This window comes from Sciurus vulgaris (genome assembly GCF_902686455.1).
Source record: "Sciurus vulgaris genome assembly, chromosome: 8".
Classification (NCBI taxonomy): Eukaryota; Metazoa; Chordata; class Mammalia; order Rodentia; family Sciuridae; genus Sciurus; species Sciurus vulgaris.
Genome location: NC_136468.1, coordinates 119,094,276 through 119,116,476, shown reverse-complemented (window position 1 = coordinate 119,116,476; position 22,201 = coordinate 119,094,276). Strand labels below are relative to the sequence as shown.

Sequence of the window (22,201 nt, the reverse complement as noted above, 5' to 3'; positions counted from 1 at the left end):
GTGAAGAGAGAGCGTACAGAGTGGGAGAAAATCTTTGCCACTCACACTTCAGATATAGCGCTAATTTGCAGAATCTATAAAGAACTCAAAAAACTCTACACAAGAATACAAATAACCCAGTCAACAAATGGGCTAAAGATATAAACAGACACTTCACAGAAGAAGATGTACAAGCAATCAACAAACATATGGAAAAATGTTCAACATCTCTAGTAATAAGAGAAATGCAAATCAAAACCACCCTAAGACTCCATCTCACCCCAATTAGAATGGTGATTATCAAAAATACAAGCAACAATAGGTGTTGGAGAGGTTGTGGGGGAAAAGGTACACTCATACATTGCTGGTGGGGCTGCAAATTAGTACAGCCACTCTGGAAAGCAGTGTGGAGATTCCTTAGAAAACTTGGAATGGAACCACCATTTGATCCAGCTATCCCACTCCTCGGCCTATACCCAAAGGACTTAAAATCAGCGTAGTACAGAGACACAGCCACAACAATGTTCATAGCTGCTCAATTCACAACAGCCAGATTGTGGAACCAACCTAGATGCCCTCAATTGATGAATGGATAAAGAAACTGTGGTGTGTATATATACATATATATATATATATGTATATATACACACACACACACACACACACACACACACACAATGGAATATTACTCAGCCATGAAGAATAATAAAATTATGGCTTTTGCAGGCAAAAGGATGAAGTTGGAGAATATCATGCCCCAGACTCTGCTTCCTGAGCCCTCAGCCAGGCCTGAGCCCACCAACCCTTCTTATCTGTCCTTGTGATTCTATGAGTAGACTTCTCTATGCAAATTTCTTCCTTTCTGGAGGCTGTGCAGAGCTCTCCTTTAACCTCAGCTTAGCTCTTTCTGAGAAATGGAAACTAAAAGTAGAAGGGAGGGCTCACCCATATGGTGAGTACAGAACACCTGCAAATACAGGGCTAACAGCAAAGCTGCAGAGCATTAGGCAGGTGCTCAGGTCACATTCCTCCCCAGCCAACTCACTTCCTCCCTCTGTAGGTGATTACTGGGACTTCGGCCCTCCAGCTGTGAGCTCACAGGGGAATCACACAGTCCTGTCTGGAGTGTGAAGGGACAGAGATGCCCCACAGATTGAGTCCTAAAACTATCACCATCAACAGCAGAGGGGAACCAAGGGCTGGAGGTGCTGTTACATAGAGAAGCGCACCCAGGCTTGAGGTGCCAACACTTCTTTATTCTAGGTGACCACTGAGTATAAGTGATAATCAATTATAAGTAATACTCTATAAATAATCACAAAAAAATAGCTTAAAGGTAACTGAAGGAGGAATGAAAAGGTTATCTGGTTGTCAAGAAGAATTTGGGAGAGACAATTTCTCCCATAACTGGCAAAAAATAAGCAGCAAGATCAGTGCCCATCACAGTATAAAAGAGCAAATTTATATTAATTCCTGGATTGTTGGTAAATTTTCTATTTAATAACTTTTCATGCTTATAGATTTTCCTATCATTTGCCTTTTAGAGTCTCAACTCATATCCAAATATTTATGGATTAGATTCTGTGTATTGGGAAAATGCATTTCTTTGATATTACAAAAATATGTAGCTTTAGATGTATCAAAAATTAAGATTAAATAATAGCATCAAGCAAATAAATGGATATAAAAATCATTGAAAATATCCCAAATTATATGTAACAACTTCTGTAAGTCATTTTCAAGGGCCGACATCAATGACAAATAAAAGACTAGGATAATATCTTCTCTACAAATATTGCATAATAAAGATATTACTGATATTACACTTCTCATGATAAATAAATTGAAAAATAATGGTTAAGGCATGGATTTCAGACCTTGGAAGGTGACAACTCCATGTCTCTTACATCTTCAACATACCTCAGACTACAATTCTGATCCTTTAGTGATAGCTCGGTGGCAATTAGAAGTCAGTGCTGAATGGAGCACTTGAGAATACAGATATTGAAAGAGAACCCAGGGCACCAAGAATCCATCACAATGCAGAAGAAGCAGAGAGGAACAGTCCTCGTAGCCATTGGATGATGTCTTTTAATATAGTCATAATCTTCTTTTAAACTATACCTTTTAAAAACTTAACACCAAAAAAATAAATAACCCAGTAAATAAATGGGCTAAGGAACTGAGCAGACACTTCACAGAAGAAGAAATACAATCAATCAACAAATATATGAAAAAGGTTCAACATCTCTATTAATTAGAAAAACGCCAATCAAAACTTCTCAAAAATTTCATCTCACTCCAGTCAGAATGGCAATTTTCAAGAATACAAGCAACAATAAATGTTGGCGAGGATATGGGAGGAAAGGTACTCTCACATTGCTGGTAGGAATGCAAATTGGTGCAAACACTATGGAAAGCAGTATGGAAATTCCTCAGAAAGCTTGGAATGGAACCACCATTTAACCCAGGTATCTCACTCATTGGTTTATACCCAAAGGATTTAAAACCAGCATACTACAGAGATGCAGCCACATCAGTATTTACAGCAGCTTTATTCATAATAGCTAAACTATGGAACCATCCATAGTTGTTGTGCCCTTCAACAGATGAATGGATGAAGAAAAATGTGGTATATATACACAATAGAATATTACTCAGCTTTAAAGAAGAATGAAATTATGGTATTTGCAGGTAAATAGATGGAGCTGGAGAATATCAAGCTAAGCAAAATAAGTCAAAACCGAAAAAATCAAAAGTCAAATGTTTTCTCTGATAAGCGAGGCTGATCCATGATGGGGTGGTGGGGGTAGGGAAGAATGAAGGAACTTTGGATTGGGCAGAGGGAAGTGAGGGGGGTGCGTGGGGATGGGAAGGACAGAGAAATGAGATGGACATTATTACCCTACACGCATGGTGTGACTACACCATGTACAGCCAGAGGAATGAGAAGTTGTGCTCCATTTGTGTACAATGTGTCAAAATGCATTCTACTTTTAGTTATAACTAATTTAGAACGAATATTAAAAATTTTCTTTAAAAACTATACTTTTTAACTTCTGAAGGAACATGCTGATATTTGCTGCCATGGCTGGCTGTATGGTCGGTTGCTCCATCGTTTTCTCCTATAGTTTTTCATATAACCAGCACTGAGAACTCAGAAGTTGTCTTCCAACTGGAGTATCTGATCCATAGTTCATATTTCCTTGATTCTCTTCTTCCAGAGTTCCTGCTCACCATCCACCAGAGACTTTGCAAATGTTTCAATTCATACCCTCCTGGATGGGTAAGGTAAATATTTATCCATATAACATGGATTCGACTTGCTAATATTTTGATAAATATTTTCTATGTTATTTAAAATCAACTTCTCATATTCAAATCTGTTATTTTCCTATTTGGGTGTCATAATACTGCTGGAACAAGAAAATATGTAAAGTTTTATACAAAGATCTAGATGCTGTTAATCATGCTCAACACAATCTAATCCATGATTCCTGCAGAAGATGTACAGGGTAATAGAGATAATGGGATGACCAGCTACCCGTGTTCTGGAGACAGGAGTAAATGGCAGCGCCTCCAGAATGCTTTCATTTTCTCCCTAGAGAAATGCTTTTCTAATAACTGAGGATTGTGAAGAGAAGAGAGATCTTGGTCATGATGGAGAATCCCACAGAGTTCCATTTACTAGAGCTAAATTGTTAGAATTGAGGTGATTCCATCTCCAAGTGTTTCTTACACGATTCACTTGAAGTATTTTAGATCAAGTTCCTTTGCACAAATTTGTTCCATCTGTGTAATTATTCTTCTATCTCTTCCTGGACCTCAGGCCTGAACAACACCATGAGCATGGAAACTGAAATAGGAAACAAGGCCGAAAGTCAGCTCATGATGCTTTAGAGGGGACAGAAGAAATGACATCATACTTCACAAAGAATACTGCCTTTGGTGCCTTCGTCTAGTATGAGATAACCATATTTATGTGGGTTTGTCTTTGTGTCTTCTATTCTGTACAATTGGTCTACATGTCTATTTTGGTGCCAACACCATGCCATTTTTGTTACAATTGCTGTGTAGTATCATTAAAGGTCTGGTATTGGAATACCTCCTGCATCACTCTTCTTGTTAAGGATTACTTTGGATATTCTGGGTCTCTTATTTTTCCATATGAATTTCATGATTGCTTTTTTCTAATTCTATGAAGAATGTCATTGGGATATGAATAGGAATTGCATTAAATTTGTACAACATTTTTGGTAGTATGGCCATTTTGACAATATTAATTCTGCCTATCCAAGAATATGGGAGATCTTTCCATCTTCTAAGGTCTTCTTCAATTTCTTTCTTTAGTGTTCTGTAGCTTTCATTGGGCATGTTTTTCACCCTTGTTAGATTGATTCCCAAGTATTTTTTTGAGGCTATTGTGAATGGGGTAGTTTTCTGATTTCTCTTTCAGTGGATTCATCACTGATTGTTATTACCCTATGAAAACATATGATTGCACTACCGGTGTGACTCTGCATCCTATACAGCCAGAAGAATGGGAAGTTGAGCTCCATTTGTGAAAATGTGTCAAAATGCATTTTGCTGTCATGTATAACTAATTAGAATAATTTTTAATAGAAGAATACTGTTTTTTCAGGTATTTAAAGGCCTGTATTTTCCTCCATGACCTCGACTAGAGCCAGACCTTCTCAGGACCAGTATAAACATGCCCCTCATAACCTCATATCCTAGGTCATCCAACCTTTTTCACCCTGCCCAAATCTGGAAGAGCACCATAATTTCTGCAGAAGGATCTTTCTGATGTTAATGTGAAGGGCAGTTGAATGGGGAGGTAACCTCCAAAGTGTTTGGGATTTAGACATTATTTTTTCAAGATCAGTAATAACCTGAAGTCAGATAAATAGAGAGTGTACTTCACAGTGCTCATGCTATCAGACGTTTCAAGTGAGTGTGCCTCTGCCATGTTTCTGGACTTATTTCTAGACTGTGATCTTCTTGAACCAAAGTTGTAGTTAAAAGTTTCCAGGTGGATCTCACCTGGCAATCATCACACACTGGTGATTCTTGCAAAATGACTTATTATTTTCTTGTGGTTTTTGTTATTGTGAGAGTCTCCTATTAGTTTCCCCCTCCCCTCCCATACATGCCTTCAATTTTCACATTTATATTTTCCATGAGAATAGAACACTATCTGAGATAATCTATTTCTGCTGTTTCTTGCTCCGCCAGCTTCTAATTTGCTTTGACCATAACCCTATACAGATTTATTTTCTTTTAACATCTGAAATAATTAGGATATGTTAATCTGGCTTTGTAATTTCCCTCAACATGAGAATTGTTATAAAAAGAATATTACTATAAATGGAATCTCTGTCCCTTTTTAGATGTTCTTTCCCTAATCCTGACCACAGGAAACCTTGTGACCTATCATCCACCCTCATTGGACCATAATTTATTTATTCACTAAGAATTCCATGGATTTCCTGTAGTTTATAATGTCTAGCTACAAAATAACAGATGTTTCTTCAACATCATACCAAGCAAAGAGCTAGACACAACAAGCATTAGAAGTTCTTATGTTAATTGGAGAAAGTCAACTTGAGATGGGTCTGAGAGCCATGTCTAACTGGGGAGGCATCACCCTGTACCTGGGAATTAGGAGTTATCTTTTCAAAAGGAAGAAAGAAACCCAGAAACCCATCTTCTCTGAGATGTCAGAGCTCAGGAAATAAGCAGCACAACCTGGACCAGGAACCAGAGAGCCTCACCTACTGGTCCTGTCCTTGACACTCTTCCCTAGAACTGGTGGCTACTTTTGTTTCTGAACTCAAATATTCTGTTTAAATGGGCAGACAAGCAGAAAATATGTATTTTTGTCTAACCCACAAAGATGGACTGACAAAAGATCATAAAGTCCTATAGTTTCAGCAGCATGAGCGACAGCATAACCCACACCCTGATATGGTCTTGTTCATAGGCAGTGACAAATAGAAATGAAACCAAACAACTGATTTGTGTCTTGCTTCTTCCTGACACAAGGATTCTTGGTGGGACTGGCTTAAATTCAGGTGTGAGAGTGATAACCAGCCTTGATTGTAAGGTAGGGTCCCTAGTTGATCATTGAGGTTTTGTAACAAACCAGAGACAAATGGGGCTGCACCCATGCTAGTGTCAGTTCTCTGAGGACAAGGGTTCTATTTCTCTTATTCATACTGTGTCCTGAAGAGCCCAGTATGGTAGTTGGTAGGTATTCAGTAAATGGAGAGAGTGCACAGATCTCTGAATCCATGTGTTTTGCTAAGTCAGACCCAACAGATTCTGAGTTCAGTTTTTGCCCTGACACCATCATGAACTCCCTGTCCAAGGCATCCTGTCCCTGATACTAATTCAGATGAATTTGAAGAATTCAATATGTTACTGATAAAATAAGTCTTCAGAATTTGAAAGGGTGGGGCGATGTTCCCCAGAGAGGTTCTGAGACTCATATTTTGAGCATTAGCTCAGTGGAAAGCAGTTGAATTGGCCACAGACTAGGTCCAATGCTAGACTTAGGGCTGGTATTTTTCTCACTTCCTCCCTGGCCTAGAGCATTGTGTAAGCATTGTTGCTTGTGTCCAAAACCATGAAGTAACAATCTGTCTCATCCTCAAGCTGGAGCCCACGGATGTTAAGGAATGCTACTTGGCCCAATATGGAGACTGAGACTTGGGTAAGAGTCCCTGAGACCCAAGTACTGCCATCATACCTGAGGGTCGTGGGGGCATTGCCAGGGATCTGCTGATAATGGGCATCTACCCTGGTGTTATCACGTACTACTGCTGCTTCCAGGACAGGAAATGGTGACTGAGTCCCATAGACACGGACACAGCAGATAACTGAGTCAGCAGAGGCTGAGCCTCTAAACATTCATAGAAAAGAAGGGTAAAGGGCTGGGGAGATAGCTCAGTTGGTAGAGAGCTTGCCTCATAAGCATAAGGCCCTGGGTTCAATCCCCAGCACCACAAAAAAAAAAAAAAAAAAAAGAAAGAAAGAAAAGAAAAGAAGGGTCAGAGAGTTCAGTGGACAAGGACACAGGCAGGTTACCAAATGTCTTCATCCCCAGATCTGAATCCCAGCTTCTAGCCACCTGTGTGGTGAACGAGAAGGATAGGAAATAGGGGAACCAAGACCGTGGAGGAGAACACTCTACATATTTGCATTCTTAAGATTCTCAACTAGGCCTTGGCTCCACAAATCCCTTTTAAACTCTCCAGTAGCAGAAAGTAAGGGAAGAGGATTTCATGCTAACCAGCCTGATTCCTGGACTGTTGAAGCCCCACCATGTGCCTGGAACATGAGTACATGGAAAGCTGATCTTGAGATAGGGTGGTCTAGGGTGGGGAGACTCTGTGGCTCCCCAGAGGTCTGTGAGGACAGATCGCTGAACCTCAGTGAGTAGGGATCAGAGAGATCCAGACCAGAGTTGGATGGTAGCTACGAGGCAGTATTCACAGCACAGAGACCTCAGGGTTAGGTCATAGCACCCCTGATTCAAAAAGCCAGACTTTTCCTCCACAAAAGAACAGAGCTGGGTAGTTTACATGAATGATGACCTTGGTCTTGTGTCTTCACCAAGCCTCATCCTGCTTAAATTTACCTGTACACCTTATGGTGTGGTTTGAAGGACATCTGAGAACTCTGCCTTCCTGATAAAACTCCCTGGGAGGCAACAGAGAAGGAAGTTCAGAGGGCAGACACAGCAGCAGCCTCTGTCTAGGGCACTAGAAACTGCCCCCTCTTCCTACTTCCTAGGGAAGACCAGAGCTTTCCCTTTTTATCAGCTGTCCTCAGGCCTCTGCTCTTTGTCTTCATCTCAGACCATCACTGACTTAGACTTTTGAAAGAGCGTAAAATGTTAAAAAAAAAAAAAAAAAAAAAGAAAGAAAGAAAAGAAATTCCAAACTCAGGCATAAATTCTAGAACCATGTACATACACACTCAGGGCAATTTAGAGAAACTGGACAATGCTGGACAATGATGGCATAGGTAGCTTCCTAATTCCTAATTCTTCTTCCTTCCACACTTGGGCCCTGAGGCATTAGCACCTTTGAAGGGGTGCAATTGTTGCCTTCATGTCTGGGGTATATACACATAAATTCTATGATTTCAAAGATGACTTCGAAGAGTGTTGTTCAATGTCTGGGATTGAAGGCCCCAGGCTGAGCAGGTCCCCTTACAGCAGCTCTTATTCCTTCCCTAGTCTGAATAATAGTTAAGAGAGGGAGGGGAAATAGAGAAAGTGGGTCTTAGAAGCTGTGGGGACACCCCCTAGTGGAAGCCCACATCTCTTCACCACCCTCTGCACCCTTGGCAGACACTGGGCCTTCTCATAAATCTGATCTTAGCCAGTGAGCTGAGTTAGACTCATCTGAGCAGAGAGCGTGAACCTAGCCCTATGAGCTGGAATGGTGTGACCTAGGCAGTCCTAGAGGCTCAGAGGCACAGAAACTGGGAGCATGAGCACTGGACAGAGAATACTGACTATGTCTGTCACGTGAAAATCCTCAGGACTCCCACGGTCAGCCAGGCCCCTGTGCTCCAGGGCTGAGGTCCTAAAATGCCATGTCTTTGTCCACTCACTACACTTGTGTCCTTCCCTTAAGTTCACATTTGGCAGTCTCCCCATCCAACTGCATCTTCTACAGCATCTGGCCTCACCTCTGTCCTCTGAGCGCCTGTACAGACCATGAAAAATGAAGTTCAATTTCTTTTTTTGCATTATCCTGGGAACTCAGTCTCCCTAAAAATGTCTTCGGGAAAGCTCACATTGCACAGACCTGAAAATTTGTACAACACAGTTCTGCCTGGGCCCCCAGGGTGGAGCTTCTCTCTTGCTTCTCTTCTATATCAGCCCTTGATCAAGTCAGAGTAATCTCTTTAACAATGATGTGCTTGAATTTATTTAAGTGTCTGAATTCCATTGACACAATCTGTTCCTATGAATCAGAAATTGAGATATTGTCCACAAAATCTATGGTGAATGCATTTTTATAATCCCCAATATAAACTCTGTACCTGTCCAGCAATTACTCCCCATTTAACTCTCTTAGATAGTAATACTCAGCAGAAAATGTAGAAATTAGTAAACTGAATACAATAGAAGAACCTTGGGTTCCAGAATCCCAGCACCATGCAGCATCTGCAGGAAGCAGTGGCGACATCTACTGGTGGGTCATGGGAGAGTCTATCAGACCATGAAGAACTGTCTTTGGCCTTTCAACATCATCCCAAACAAACAAGAAAGGTGATTATTCTTGGAATTAAATTGGAGAAAGTGAGTAGGCCCTGTGTCTAAGAGTCATGCCATTAATTAATTGAAGGTTCCATCTTATACCTGGGAATTAAGGGGCTGCTCCAGAGCATAATAAAAAAAAAAGGGGGGATGGGGGGCGGGCAAGTTTTCCTAAGGTTTGAGAGCTCAAGGAATGACCAGAATGGCTGGGACAGGTGCAGGGGGTATTGGGAAGGTCCAACAGAAGAACCCAGTGTCTCTCATCACATACACTGGACCTCTGCTTCCCAGACATATAACTACTCCATGCAGGTAGGGAGCTAAACAGCCTCTGAAGACAAAGGTTCTGTTTTTATCTGGATACCAGAGATAAAAGATTGTAAAGGTATTTGTGGCATAAAAATAATTAACAGCATCAGTGCTTCTAGTTTAATAGATCAGACTGGAGGTATGGAAGGCAGAACCTTATCTCCCTTCTCAATTGGATGAAAATGGATTAATATTAAAACAAATTACAAACATCTTATCATTCATTTGTATATGATTTAGCATAACCATAAGTATTTTTTCTGAGCTTCACTATTTATTTTGCTGCTTGAAACCTAAGTGACAGTATGCCACTATAATTATGGGGTTTCATCTAAACCTTTACTACACTGCAGAAATATATGGACACATTTTTAGAGAATTGACATTTTACAAAATGCAGCAAACATTTTCATTTATACATGAGAAAAGGAAGTGTTCAAAAGGGTATGCATTTCAAGTTATTGCAGGTTATTTGTGAGAGAATTTTTGCAGGTAAAACATGTTTAAATTTAATCAACAGTAGTGTGTCAGTGCATTTAAAATCATGACAAAAATCTTCTCTCTGGTCATGTTGCCCATGACAAACTACTATGATGTATTCTTTAGGGCAAGACGTCAATACAGCATAAATCCCATGATATTTTGCTCTGGAGATTAAAGCTGTTTATCTTGGAATAAATGCAGCAGCAAAACACAAAAACCAGTTGATCAAAAAAGTACTTCTGCCATAACTCCAATAATTTTCAGATCACATGAGCTGACAATAGTTTTGCCATTCCCAGTTCTTTTTATGATTACATCTCTGCACTGTTGCCTTAAGTACGTCTGTGAAAGCTTGTTCTCTATTAAGCCAGTTTACTGACTACAGCCAGCTTGAGAGAATTTAGTTGATTGGTTCACTTATCTAGTGCAGCATATTATACCCCTCGTCTGATGATCCAGTTCAAGGAGTTGATCGATTCGGCCGTGAATAGTGTTATCCAATATGCACTGCACCAGCAAGCTTTCCACATTGGCTACATCTATGTTGAACTCCTTAGAAATAAAAGGAATATGTATACTTGTGTAAAGCTAATTAATTTTATGAGCACTCGTATTCTGATGTCTCAAAAAAGCTCTTCAATATATTCTCTTATGAAAGGATCATCCATAATATTGCTGTGATTTGTTTTCAGAATCTTTTCAAATTCAGTGATGTCATTATTCTGCAAGGCTCTTACTAAATTCATCATTGCTAAAATTTCTAGATCATTTCTGTGCAGCTTGGACGCCTGTGAGTCAAATGGATTTAAACCTGATTTCATTAGCATGTTTGCTAAGACCAAATATTTTAAGCAAGTGGTTCATCTGGGACGTCCTGATTCATCATAATTCTTGAAGTTTTCAAAAAAATCAGTGTGTGCCTTTTCAAATTCACCTTCTCTCAAGTGCATTTTATCACCATGTTCTCTGATAACTCCCATAATCAGTGAATGAGGGATGGCAGACTTGATGTGAAGTGACTGTTCATGGAGTTTAAGTGTTTTGCTATTTTTCTGTACTGTGTACATTTGAATTTCCAAAGCACACATTTCTAATAACTGTGTATCTTTTTGCAAGTCATCTTCTCCATCATCAGTCTGGCACGACTCATCAGTAAAATCTTTTGAAGCTTTCCATATTCCTCTCATTAGAAATATAATTTTCCAAACTTTGTGTTTGTTTTAAACCACAGTCTGTCGTTCTTAATATCTTTCAAAGTTTCCAGTGTTGTTACATAGAATTCCTGCAGTAAATACATCTGTTTAGAATTGGAGATATAATCAATTCCTTAGAAATAAAAGGAATTTTATTAATGAATTTTTCAGAATAATGAATTTTTCAGAATAACTTCTTGTGACTGCATTTTAAATCAACATACTATGATTTATCACATAAATGTTTATAGCATCTCAATTCACAATAGCTCAACTATGGAACCAACCTAGATGCCCTTTAAAAAATGAGTGAATAAAGAAAATGTGATATTGGTATATATATTCCATCATATATATATTGGAATATTACTCATCTTTAAAGAAGAATGAAATTCTGGCATTTGCTGGTAAATGGATGGAGTTGGAGAATATCATGTTAAGTGAAATAAGTCAAACCCAAAAACTCAAAGATCTAATGTTTTCTCTGATATGCTAATTCACAATAAGGTACTGGGGATAGGGAAGAATAGAGTTACTTTGTATTAGGTAGAGGGGAGTGAATGGAGGGGAAGGGATATGGGGGAAGGGATGATAGTAGAGTGAAACAAACCTCACGTACATGTACCTCACGTACATGTTTGACTGCATGACCAATGTGATCCTGCAATATGTATAATCAGAAAAATGAGAGATTACACTATTTATGTATGATGTATCAAAATGTATAAATGCATTCTGTCATATACAACTAACTAGAACAAATAAAATATTTTTTTTTTAATTTGAGTAACAAGCCAGGTGCAGTGGTGCACATCTGTAATCCCAGTGGCTCAGGAGGCTGAGGTAGGAGAATGGAGAGTCAAAGCCAGCCTCAGCAGCAAGGCACTAAGCAACTCAGTGAGACCCTGTCTCTAAATAAAATACAACATAGGGCTGGGGATGTGGCTCAGTGGCTGAGTGCCTCTGAATTCAATCCCTAGTACTTCCTCAAAAAAAAATTGGAGGAATAACTCCCTCCTAACATGTACTCTCTTTAACTCTGTAAACTAATAAATAAATGTCAGAGTTTGATTTGTCATTTTCAATCACCACAGCCAATGTTTTTGACCTATTTGCTTCCCGTGCCCATTTTCACAACATGAGTTTTAATTCTTAGTATTGCCTTTCCCAGAACAGTGTGGGCAAGGCCTGGTGTGGTTGTTGCCATTGAATTTGAGAATGGGTTTGAGAAATGTTTAGGAGATACAATCTACAGACCCTACAGAGTGGGCAAGGAGATTTCCTGAGGATTCACTATGCTTATTGGACACACCCAGGAGGTCCTGGGGTAAGGACTACAAGTCTGCTCACATGTTGACACAATTTTTCACTGTTGGCTGCTTCCTGGAAGAAAATAGAACTTCAGAGTCACATGTAGGCTAACAGCAAAAATTTCTCTCAAGAGTCAGTCTGTAGAGCTAGAAATTCAGTAGGGTGAATTCAGTAGGGTAGAGTGGTTCATTATACTACCCCACAGAGAGGGTGTAGATACTGTTAAAGTATTAGAGTTTTTAAAATTCTTTCTTATTTATTTTGATACTGGGGATTAAACTGAGGAGTGCCTGACCATTGAACCACATACCCAGTCCTTTTTTTAATTTTTTTTTCAGTCAGGATCTCACTAAACTGCTCATGGCTTCACTTGTTACTAAAGCTGGTTTTAAATTTGCAATCCTCCCGCCTCTGCCTCCTGAGATGCTGGGATAACCGGTGTGTGTCGCCACTCCCAGCTTATATGTTTTTATAGTTTTAATTGTTCTCATTTAACAGGTGAGAGAGCAGAGTTATGTAAATTTTAAGTGAACTATGTAATCAGATAGTACACTAGAATTTTATGCTGTGACAGAAGTATTCTATATTTGCTCAGTCAAATATAATTTCCACTAGTCACACATAGCCATGAAGCAGATGAAATTCAACTAATGTGAATGAGAGAGAGAATTTTTAATTTTATTTAACTGACACACAAATAACTTACATACAAATAACCACTTGTCCTTAGTGGGGACTCCATTGCCTAGTGGCAGTAAAGACATGCCAATAAGGCAGAGTCAAAATCTGAACCCAGTTTCTCTGGCAAAAGAAAGATCATAGTCTCCATTCAGTCTTGCTGCTGCTCCTACCTGTTCTCTTACACTCATCTTAAAAACAAACTTCAAGAATCTAGGACCTTGTTATTTTTTTCATCTCTATATCCCATGCTTGATAAATTTCCTCATCAAATAAATGAGGATGAATGTACTACATTTTCACAAACTCCTATAAAGTTAAAAAAACTAATTATATACTTAGGCAAAAAAAATTATGATTCACTGTTTATCTGGGGGGAAATTCAATACAGTTGGGTAACAGGTTCTCTGTATTCATGGTGTATGGAATATTATTCATCTGTCAAAATAAGTTATTGAGTTATGGAAACCATATATCAAATGAGAAATCAGAAGCACAGACAGATAATACATCTAGTGTAAAGATTAACTGGGGTCCAACTGTAAGGGTTAAGGGGAGAGCAATAAAGAGGCAAGCACACAGGATGGTGAAGAGCAAGAAGTGACTCCATGGGAAAGCCAGTCCAGTTTTATTATCTATTCCAGGGTCATATCAAGTTATACTAGGTTACATAGTACAGTTAGCTTCGCGCATGTGCAGATCACATAACTTGCTTGCTTCTTAGAATCCACTACTACCAGTGGTTATTATAATAAGACAATGTCTCCAGGCCTCAAGGACAGAGGAGTTGCAGAGCATTTCTAAGCCATTCAAACAGAGCACCTTTTATGCAGAGGAGTTTGCTCAACTTGAAGGGCTTTTGCTCCTCTGTACTTTGACTGACCTGAAATCCCTACTATCTAGGCTTACACCCAGCCATTTGGCATAAATAGGATTCAAAGCCAACAGAAAAGCTAATAACACCCACTTTCGCCCCAGTAGGTTGTAAATTAGAGTGATTTCACCTACCATTTGATATTTAGCAACATCTGGAGATCTTTTGGCCACTACCTGGGGAGTAGTTTGCTCTGGAATGTTATACATGGAAACCAAGGATGATTCTGAACATCTTACGATGCACAAAATAACTCCCGTAACAAGAAATGACTCTCTCCATACTCTCAATACTTTTGAGGTTTGTATGTAAATCTTTTCCGTGAAGTGATTGCAAAGGGATTAGGGGGGGTCATCCCTCAAGACATAGGAGGAGAAATTTGTATTTTGAAAAACCATACAGGGACTGCTGAACCAAAACTTCCTATTCTAGCCTTCAAGAGCAAGACAGACCCTGGGTTGAAGACAGGCCCAGGGTGGAGATACCCTAGGGAGTTTTTGTCTTGCTTCCCCACAGATATGAATTACTGTGAGTTAATAGTTATCATAACCAGACATACAGTGGTAGTCAGCCTCGTCCTCAGGCTTCAGTCCAGTGATGGTCAGGGAGGCAGAATTGGAGGAGCTGTCTTTAGAGCCAGAAAACCGGTCTGGAATTCCAGAGGGTCTCTGGTTGTAGTTATAAATCAGGAGAGTTGGGGAACTTCCCAGATGCTGCTGGTACCAGTACACATAGTTGTTGCCAATGTCCCCACTACTGCGGGTGCAGGAAATGGTGACCTTCTGCCCTAGAGACCCTGACACATATTGGGGCTGAGTGAACACAACCTCAGCCCAAGATCCTGCAAGGAAGGAGTGAGACAGAGATCAGTGAGGACAGGTCTCATTTTAAGGGAGAAAGAAAATATTGTCATCCCTCCTGGTGACATTCAGCACCCTCCCAGAATCTTCTTCATTCATTCACCTGTGCAGTGGACAAGCAGGATTATGAAAAGTGGAGACCAAGCCATGGTGAAGACAACAGCAAGCTCTGCTTCTTGAACCACATAGACAGTTCAGAGCCCATCCAACCTTCTTATCTGTCTCTCTGATCTTCAGGGTGGGGGATCTCCATGCAAATGTTCCCCTTTCTGGAGGCTGTGGAAACCCTTAAAAATTAGTCTGGCTTCCATCTGAGAAAGAGAGTGACAGGAGGTTGTTGATTTTTACGCAAATGAATGCACAGAAACTCCCGTGGGGTGAAGGGTAAGAGAAACAGCTATAACAGAAACTGGGGAATGCTAAGCTACAGCCTAGAGGACAGTGCCCTCTGGTGAATGAAGGAGACATGTCAATCCTGGGCGAGTGCTAGTTCTCAGGATTTCTGCTGTCTTCAAGTTCAATTCTAGTCACATGTCCTTGGAATCTCTGCAGAACATCCTATGTGCACTGCACATTTGCATCTTCATATCTAAGCAGATAGGCCAAGGGCTGCTACTCTGCTTCAGATATTTTGGTTTACTTTGGCATCTAGGCATCCCATATCCACAGCCCTAGTTTCAACAGCTCCTCTCATACCCTATATAGCTTCTATTTTTAAAAAGTTGATTTAAAAGGTGCACAGCTACTGTATAGAGGGTAAAGAGGGGTGGGAGGGGTGGGGGGAAGGGAAAAAATAACAGAATGAATCAAACAACATGGCTCTATGTAAATTTATGATTACACAAATGGTATGCCTTTACGCCTTGTACAAACAGAGAAACAACATGTATCCCATTTGTTTACAATAAAAAAAAAAGAAAACTTTTCACAATAAAAAAATAAATAAATAAATAAATAAATAAAAGGTGCACAGAAGTTTTAAAGTTTGATGTAGTCCCATTTGTTTATTTTTAGTTTTATTACTTGTTCTTTTGCTTTAATATACAATAACTCATTGCCAAATCCTGTTACGAAAGTCTCCCCCAATGTTTTCTTCTATGTTTTAGAGTTTTACGTATTATATTTAAGTATTTAGAGCCATTTTTTAAATTATTTTATGTGCTCTAATTAGTTATACATGACACTAGAACACATTTATGCATTTTGATAAATCATACAAAAATAGAGTATAATTTCTCTATTTTCTGAATGTACATGTTATAGGATCACATCAGTCATGCAGTCATATATGTGGATGAGGTAATAATGTCTGTTTCACTCTACTGTCCTTCTACTTCCATACTCATTCCCCTTCCTCACTCCCCTCTACCTAATCTAAAGTAACTCTATTCTTCCCTAGTGCCCCTTCCCTTATTGTGAATTAGTATCCATATATCAGAGAAAACATTTGGCCTTTGGTTTGGGGGGTTTGGCTTATTTCACTTAGCATGATATTCTCCAACTCCATCCATTTACCAGCAAATGCCAGCATTTCATTCTTCTTTAAAACTGAGTGATATTCCATTTATATATATATATATATATATATATATATATATATATATATGCGCCACATTTTCTTTATCAATTCATCTGTTGAAGGAAACCTAGGTTGGTTCCATAGTTTAACTATTGTGAGTATGATGATTTTAAGTTGTTTAGGTATGAACCCAGGAGAGGGATACCTGAATCAAATGGTGGTTCCATTCCACGTTTTCTGAGGAATCTCCATAATGCTTTCCATGATGGTTGCACCAATTTGCATTCCCACCAACAATGTGTGAATGTACCTTTTTCCCCACATCCTCACCAATATTTATTGTTGCTTGTATTCTTGATAATTGTCATTCTGATTGGAGGGAGATGAAATCATACTTTTGATTTGCATTTCTCTAATTGCTAAAGATGTTGAACATGTTTTTTTATAAATTTATGATGGATTGTATTTCTTCTTCTGTGAAATGTCTGTTCAGTTCCTTAGCCCATTTATTGATTGGGTTATTTGGTTTTTTTGGTGTTAAGTTTTCTTATACATAGTATATGATAAGTGTCCAACTTCATTCTTTTTTCAGTGTGGATACTCAATTTTCTTGAAATAATTTGTTGAAAAGACTGACTTTTACTAATTAAGTGGTTTTGACATGTTTTGTTGCATTTGATCATATATGCAAGAGTTTATTTCTGGGCTTTCTAATCTGTTCAGTTTCTCTACCTGTCATTATTTATATCAGTACCACACTGGTCTGATTATGTAGCTTTGCAAAATATATTGAAAACAGGAAAAATGGGACCTTCAGCTTTGGTTTCATTATTATGTCAGCTATTTAATGTAATTGATATTTCATATGAATTTTTTTTAGCATTTTATTTTATTTTATTTTTTATTGTAAACAAATGGGATACATGTTGCTTCTCTGTACATGGCGTAAAGGCATACCATTTGTGTAATCATAAATTTATATAGAGTAATGTTGTTTGATTCATTTTGTTATTTTTTCCATCCCCCCACCCCTCCCACCCCTCTTTTCCCTCTATACAGTGCTTCCTTCCTCCATACTTGCCCCCCCTCCCTAACCCTAACTCTAACCCTAACACTAACCCTTCCCTCCCCCCATTATGTGTCATCATCCACTTATTAGCGATATCATTCGTCCTTTGGCTTTTTGAGATTGGCTTCTCTCACTTAGCATAATATTCTCCAATTTCATCCATTTGCCTGCAAATGCCATAATTTTATCATTCTTTATGGCTGAGTAATATTCCATTGTATATATATATATATACCACAGTTTCTTTATCCACTCATCAATTGAAGGGCATCTAGGTTGGTTCCACAGTCTGGCTATTGTGAATTGAGCACCTATGAACATTGATGTGGCTGTATCTCTGTAGTATGCTGATTTTAAGTCCTTTGGGTATAGGCCAAGGAGTGGGATAGCTGGGTCAAATGGAGGGTCCATTCCAAGTTTTCTAAGGAATCTCCACACTGCTTCCCAGAGTGGCTGCACTAATTTGCAGCCCCACCAGCAATGTATGAGTGTACCTTTCTCCCCACATCCTCGCCAATACCTGTTGTTGCTCGTATTCTTGATAATCGCCATTCTAATTGGGGTGAGATGGAATCTTAGGGTGGTTTTGATTTGCATTTCTCTTATTACTAGAGATGTTGAACATTTTTCCATATGTTTGTTGATTGCTTGTAGATCTTCTTCTGTGAAGTGTCTATTCATTTCCTTGGCCCATTTGTCGACTGGATTATTTGAATTCTTGGAGTAGAGTTTTTTGAGTTCTTTATAGATTCTGGAGATTAGTGCTCTATCTGAAGTATGATTGGCAAAGATACTCTCCCACTCTGTAGGCTCTTTCTTCGCATTGCTGATAGTTTCCTTTGCTGAGAGAAAGCTTGTTAGTTTGAATCTATCCCAGTGGTAGATTCTAGCTTTTATTTCTTGTGCTATGGGAGTCCTGTTAAGGAAGTCTGATCCTAGACCAACAAGGTGAAGATTTGGACCTACTTTTTCTTCTATAATCTGCAGGGTCTCTGGTCTGATTCCGAGGTCCTTAATCCATTTTGAGTTTAGTTTTGTGCATGGTGAGAGATATGGGTTTAGTTTCATTCTGTTGCATATGGATTTCCAATTCTCCCAGCACCATTTGTTGAAGAGGCTATCTTTTCTCCATTGCATATTTTTGGCACCTTTGTCTAGTATGAGAAAATTGTATTTATTTGGGTTTGTGTCCGTGTCCTCTATTCTGTACCATTGATCTACCTGTCTATTTTGGTACCAATACCATGCCGTTTTTGTTACTATTGCTTTGTAGTAGAGTTGAAGATCTGATATTGCAATACTCCCTGTTTCACTCTTCCTGCTAAGGATTGCTTTAGCTATTCTGAGTTTCTTATTCTTCCAGATGAATTTCATAATTGCTTGCTCTATTTCTGTAAGGTACGTCATTGGGATTTTAATTGGAATTGCATTGAATTTGTATAGCACTTTAGGTAGTATGGCCATTTTGACAATATTAATTCTTCCTATCCAAGAACATGGAAGATCTTTCCATCTTCTAAGGTGTTCTTTAATTTCATATGAATTTTCAACATTTTTTCCTTATGGAAAAAATACGAGTGGAATTTTTGAAAAAGTGGTATAGAAGCTCTAGATTCCACGTGGTAGTTTTGAAAAATTAACTATGTTGTTTTCCAAACCATAAACATGAAAATTTATTCTACTTATATTCTTTAATGTCTTTCATCAATGTTTTTCCTTTTTATTTTCAGTGTGTAAGACTTTTCCTTCTTGTATAGTTTAAGTTCAAAGTTAAGTTTATTCCCAGATATTTTATTCTTTTTGATGCCATTGGAAGGGGAATAATAATTTTCCTTTCAGGTTCTATAGGATTAACATAGGGAAATCCAAATGAATTTCATATGATGTTTATACTTTTAACTCTCATAAGAGATACTAAATAGAACCCTTTAAGAGGTCTATAATAAGGGCTGTTTTCCTATTTTGGAAAAGATAGCAACAGATAATAAATCATGTAGAAATATGAAAGTGAAGCTCTGTAATCCATTAGAAATGAGGTGCATGATTACAAGTGATGGATTTTTTTAATTACAATGACTTAAGGAACTCAAATGGGACAAGAGAAGATTCTGCTCTTATGGAGGGACCATTTAAATATTAATACTTTTATTTTTGTGTTGAATAGTCTTAAGTCAAATTCAAAGCTCTTTATTATGCCAAAGTATGATTATAGTAGTGATTTTGATGTAGGAATTTAAAAACAGTGTTTTGTGGTTCTGTGACCTTCATGATGTCCTCTTCTGTGAATTCCATTGATCACACATTCACAACTACTGTCATGGTGCTACTACCAACTGTGACACAAAATAAGTCAAATCCTAATACAAGGACTAAAATTATCCATTCGTCTATTGAAGGGCTGCTAGGTTGGTTCCACAATCTAGCTATTGTGAACTGAGCTGCTATAAACATTGATGTGACTGTTACTGTAGTATGCTAATTTTAATTCCTTTGGGTATAAACCGAGGAGAGGAATAACTGGGTCAAAATGTGGGTCCATTCCAAGTTTTCTGAGGATTCTCCACACTGCTTTCCAAAGTGGTTATTTATACACAATGGAATATTATTCAGCTATAAAGAAGAATAATATTATGGCATTTGCAGATAAATAGATGGAATTAGAGAATATCATGCTAAGTGAAATAAGCCAATTCCAAAAAAACCAAAGGCCAAGTATTTTCCCTGATAAGTGGATGATGATATATAATGGGGGTAGCAGGTGGGGGATGAGAGAAGAATGGAGGAACTTTAGATTACACAGAGGGAAAAGAGAGGGAGTTGGGTATGAAAAATGGTGGAATGAGACAGACATCATTACCCTATGTACATGTATGATTACACAAATGTATGAATCTACATCATGTAGAACCATAGAAATGAAATGATGTACCCCATTTGTGTACAATAAATCAAAATGCAGTCTGTACAAAATAAAAATTGATAAATAAAACTAAAAAAGGAACTAAAATTATAGAACATGCATAAAGTCTTTATAACACTGAATTTTGCCATGATTTATAATACTGAATTTTGCAACGATTTCTTGAATATGATACTACTAGTACAAGTAACATTAATAAAAATTATTAATATTGGCAAACATTCAAAATGGCTGAGTGTACTACTTTTCAGCATGACATAAGTAAAAGGGCAGATGCTGTTTGCTCCTATTCACAATAACACACACATCTTTGCACTCCATATCCAGCCTAGGTTTAACAGCTACCCTCATCTCCAGCCTGGTTTGTGTTTTAATTTTTTGTTTAAAAACAAATAACATAAATTTTACCATATTATTCTTCTTAAGAGTACTCAAGAGTGTTAAGTATATTCTACTTGTCAAGCAAAAGCTCTCCAGAAGCTCTTCATCTTGTAAAACTGAAAATACTGTACCCACTAAACTATAACCCCTCTAGTTACAGTCCTCTCCCCAAGCCACTGACAAACATCATTCTAATTTATGGTGTTATTAATTTGACTAGATACCTTATGTAAATGGAATCATACAGTGTCTTTTTGTAACTGGTCTATCAATTAGCATAATGTCCTCAAGATGCATCCATGTGGTCATATGTATAAGGAATTCCTTCCTAAGACTGAATTTCAATTTACTTACTACATTTTTTATCTATCCATTCTATCTAAATTGTTGAACATTCAGAGTGCTTCCACATGTTGGCTATTGTGAATAATGCTGCAATGAATATTTGCCTATAAATATGTTTTCAAGATCATGGCTTCAATTCTCTGGGATATATATTCCCAGAAAGATTTTATATGTGCACTGAATGCCTCAGCTTACACTGTTCCCAACCAAGCGACTTCATCCTAAACTACCTAATTCTGGGAGGGGAAGGGACATTGACATTCATGAGTCTCCTAAACCACAGAACAAAAAAGTTGGCTTTAAAGAGGTGTGCAAAGCAATTTAAAGAGCAATAACCCCACAGCAGAGAATGGACTAAAATGTAGTTCCCAGTTTCTCCCTAAAAGGGAATTTTCAGTATACTTGTCTCGCTGGGCCTGAATGTGAGGCTTCTAGCCAGCCTCCATTTGGAAGCCAATAAAACAGACAAACAATAAATATCCAGGAGCCTGAGGCAAATGTTATGGCATTTCCTATGCCTTCCCTCTCAGCTTGTTACAGTGATAAATCTGAATTTTCAGAGTTGCCCTAGAAAGAGTTTGTACATACATCAAGCACCCAACTTGCTTAGCTCCTACTCAAAATGCTGGCTCCTTAAAGATCTGGATGTAATATCTCTAGTGCTCATGGGACTCAGCGTTCCCAAGTATCCTTAAGTCATTGAGATTAAAGAGGTAACTTTTCAATGGACTAATTTCTAGCAATGATTTCCCAAGCTTGTAGTGTACAATCTGAACATCAAGATTTTTCTTGTTCAAGACTTTTCTTGTGTCAAGGCATTTCTATCTTCTCCCTCACTTAAGGCAGAATGAGTGGGAGATAAACTCCATTTTTCAGCTTCTTCCTGAGGGAAGAAAGAATTAGAATATATATGTATACAATACCCCAAAGTTTGCAGATGCATCTGAAGAGATGGACTTCTATCCCACCTCTCTGAGTGCACTGGTAGGACCTGGTACAATTT

General features: G+C 38.4%; 1 pseudogene across 1 annotated transcript; it reads right to left on the bottom strand.

The window, feature by feature from the left end:
- Window positions 1–10,296: 10,296 nt before the first annotated feature.
- Window positions 10,297–11,345, bottom strand: LOC306667252 (COP9 signalosome complex subunit 2-like; annotated as a pseudogene). The gene has a single exon. The product of its transcript is annotated as a COP9 signalosome complex subunit 2-like (transcript).
- Between the last annotated feature and the right edge of the window lie 10,856 nt (window positions 11,346–22,201).